General features: G+C 41.7%; 1 pseudogene; it reads left to right on the top strand.

Annotated features, from left to right (window-relative positions):
* Positions 1 to 823: 823 nt before the first annotated feature.
* LOC102867415 lies at positions 824 to 1,567 on the top strand (annotated as a pseudogene).
* Positions 1,568 to 3,776: the final 2,209 nt, after the last annotated feature.

Genomic DNA, 3,776 nt, shown 5'->3' with positions numbered 1-3,776 from the left:
TAATCAAGGATGCTTTCAGCAGAACATTAAATGATCCTGTAAGTATTAAAAGAAGACGGAAGGAATATATGAGTCACTGTATCAAAAGGAATTGGCAGACACAGAAGAATTTCATGAAACAACATATGAGCAAGAGCCTATGGTGTGTTGGGATAGAGATTGTAAATTAATAGTGGTGAAACCACATGAGGAAAATCAGTGAGAAGGATGCATGACATGAATGTCATAATCCATGTCACTGAATTGTACACACAGACAATATTGACTAGATATGTGTTTTGTTATTTCTACTTTCAAAAAAATGGAAAAGACTATTAAAAATAATTTTGAGGCTTCAATGGCCGTCAATGCAGTATATATTTCCTAAGTGCCTATGACATTCAGATCTGTAAGAGTGGGGACAGGGGATAGGAGAGAGAGAGTGGGGCAGAGACCCAGCTTGTGCCCTCTTAAGTCACTCACAGGTGAAGCCTTTTACCCCATTTAAAGTAGCAGGAATTCGCACCACACCAGGGCAGGAGAATGAGGGACGGATCCATTCCAACCACAGAGGCTGCAGCCTTATAGCTGATTCTAATTCATTAAAATGCCAGTGGATGGAGTTCAGCTGCTAAATGAAAGTTTGGCAGTTGAAATGTGTTCGGTAGCTCAGTAGGCAAAAGACTTAACAATCTGCTTCTGCAAGTATGACAGCCAAGACAAAGTCTATGGGGCAATTCTATTTCAGTCACATAAGGTTCCTGTGAGTCAAAAATGACTAAAAGGTCCCCTCCAACCCCGCCACGGAAAGTAAAGTTTGAAGCGAGGGGGGAAGAGGGGCACCATGGAGAGAAGGATCCACTTGGAGCTGAGGAACCAGATCCCGGCAGCTGTCCGAGAACTTGTTCTGGACAACTGCAAGTCAAATGATGGAAAAATTGAGGGTTTAACAGCTGAATTTGTGAACTTAGAGTTCCTCAGTTTAATAAATGTAGGCTTGATTTCATTTTCAAATCTTCCCAAATTACCGAAATTGAAAAAGCTTGAGCTCAGTGAAAATATAATCTTTGGAGGTCTGGACATGTTAGCAGAAAAACTTCCAAACCTCACGCACCTAAACTTGAGTGGAAATAAACTGAAGGATATCAGCACCTTCGAGGCCTTGAAAAAACTGGAGAATCTGAAAAGCCTGGATCTGTTTAACTGCTAGGTTACCAACTTGAATGATTACTGAAAGAGCGTCTTCAAGCTCCTCCCCCAGCTGACCTATCTGGATGGCCATGACCAATAGGACCAGGAAGCCCCTGACTCAGATGCTGAGGTGGATGGTGTGGACAATGAAGAGGAGGATGAAGGAGAGGATGAGGAGGATGAAGAGGATGATTTTTATGAAGAAGAGGATGAAGATGAAGACGAAGATGTAGAAGGGGAAGAAGATAAAGAAGTCAGCGGAGAGGAAGAAGAATTTGGACATGATGAAGAAGTTGATGAAGAAGATGAGGAGGAAGATGAAGATGAAGATGAGGAAGAAAGTGGGAAAGGTGAGAAGAGGAAGAGAGAAACAGATGATGAAGGAGAAGATGATTAAGACCCCAGATAACTAAAAAAAAAGAACTGTTCAGGGTTGGTTGGACTGCTCATATATATGGATTTGGTAGCTGTTTAAAAAAAAAAAATTAAAAGTAGCTGTGATACAAACCCCAGGACACCCACCCACCCAAAGAGCCAAAGAATAGTTCCTATGACATTCCACCTTCCTGTTTAGTCCCTCTTGGAACTCCACCACCAAGTGTGGGGACTTTGCCCCAACAAAATTGTAAGCGTTGTTAGGTTTTTGTGTTAAGACTTGTGGTAGCGTGGGTAGCTGTGATTGGTGAGTCTCAACCATTCGTGGCTACCAGTTACTCTGAGATTGTAACAGCATTTTTACTTTCTGTATAACAAAGAAGCTTTGTAAATAAAATCTTAACATTTTGGGTCTGTTAAAAAAAATGACTAAAAGGCTCCTAACAAGCCAACGGGTATGTGAATCAGACTATGTTTTGCGGTAAAAGTGACAGGTTACCAGATACTTGAGCTGTGAGAAAATGTAACAAATGGTCCTAGTGTCTGAAACAGAGAAAGGAGGGAGAGAGGGAATGCAGGATGGAAGGGGTAGGGGAATGGAGAGGGAAGGAGGGAAGAAAGGAAGGAAGTGGGGAAGAAAGGAACACAGGTTGTAAGTGGGCTATTCTTCCCCCCCGGACTGGAAATGGTGTCATTTATGACAAACTGAACTTTTTTACTTAAAAGAGATAGCTTTGTTCCTTAATGATATAAAAGATTTTAAAAGGTTGCCTGAATGTAAGCAAAGTTATTCAGGTCTGCTTGCTTCCTCCCTGTAAAATAATCCCTCATTTAGTGCATAGTTATAAACAATAATTCAGGCAATGTCCAGCTTCTGGTCCTTGAGTGATCAATGATACACATTACGGCATGTCATCTGCATAATCCACTGTTATCAAGTTAATTACAAGTCATAGCAATCCTGCAGGCCGGAGTTTAAATGCACCACAGGGTTTCAGGGCTATAAATCTTTATAGAAGCAGACTGCCAGATCTTTCTCTCCTAGAGCAGCCATTGGGCTTAAATCACTGGTCTTTCAGTTCATAACTTAGTGCTTTAACCACTGTACCACCAGGACTCCCTGACATCTGTATGTGTTGTTTCTAGGGAGCTCCGGTGGCCTCGTGGCAAGAAGCTGTGTCGTGGTTCAAGGCCACTAGCTGCTCTGTGGGAGGATTGGTAATCTCTTTCCATGTGATTAACTGCCTCTAAAAACCCGCCAGAGGGTCAGTTATGGGTCAGATCTAACTCTACACTACACAGCAAACAACACAACACACACATTACACACAAACACACATAATTTAGTGAGTTCCAACTCATAGAACAAGATTGAAAGATCACAAGACTGAATGAAACCTTTCTCCAAATCTATGCTGTGTTTAAACTCATTGCTGCAATCACTGTATCAATCCATCTTGAGGAAATGCTTCTTCTCTTTCTCTGATCCTCCACCTTTCCATTCCAAGCTTGTTGTATCCTTCCAAGGACTAACTTTTAATAGCAGGTCCAATGTTTGTGACACAAAGAAAAATATATTCCTCTAAGATTGTATTTCTCTAAGGAATACACTGTTCTTCTAACAATTCAACACTCTATACTAGCACCACAATCAGAGGCACCATTAATATTCACAAAGTAATCTGTCAATATTGTTATATGCCATCGTGTCACCTGTGACCCAGAGCGATCCTGTACGTACATCAGCTCTGAAGTCTGCTCTGTCCTGAGCCAGTCTCACTGATTCTGACACCCCTAGTTCCATTGGCCCAGTTACTATAACAATCCATCTCATCCAGGGCCTTCCTCTCCTGTGTTGACCCTCTACCCTTCCAAGTGTGATGTCCATCTCCAAGGATCAGTCCCTCCAGGCCATGTGCCCAAACTATGTGAGACGGAGCTTCAAAATCCTAGCCCCCAAGAAGAAACTTGGTTTTACCCTTTCCAAGCCAAATCTATTTGTTTTCTTGGTGGCCCAGGGTATGTTCAACACTCTTGTCCAGTATCACAACTCAAAGGCATAGATTCTTTTCTGTCATCCTTAGCCATTTTCCTGCTCTCTGATGTACAGCAAATAATTGCAAAGACAATAGCCTGGATTAGGTGCATTTTAGTCTCTAGACTTACATCATTGCTTTTCAATACTCTAAAGAGGTCCCTGGCAGTATATTTTCTTTTATTATTATTATTAT

The sequence above is a fragment of the Elephantulus edwardii genome, unplaced genomic scaffold (assembly GCF_000299155.1).
Source record: "Elephantulus edwardii isolate Elephantulus edwardi_28Jun2011 unplaced genomic scaffold, EleEdw1.0 scaffold00326, whole genome shotgun sequence".
Classification (NCBI taxonomy): Eukaryota; Metazoa; Chordata; class Mammalia; order Macroscelidea; family Macroscelididae; genus Elephantulus; species Elephantulus edwardii.
This window is presented reverse-complemented; position numbering and strand designations above follow the sequence as displayed.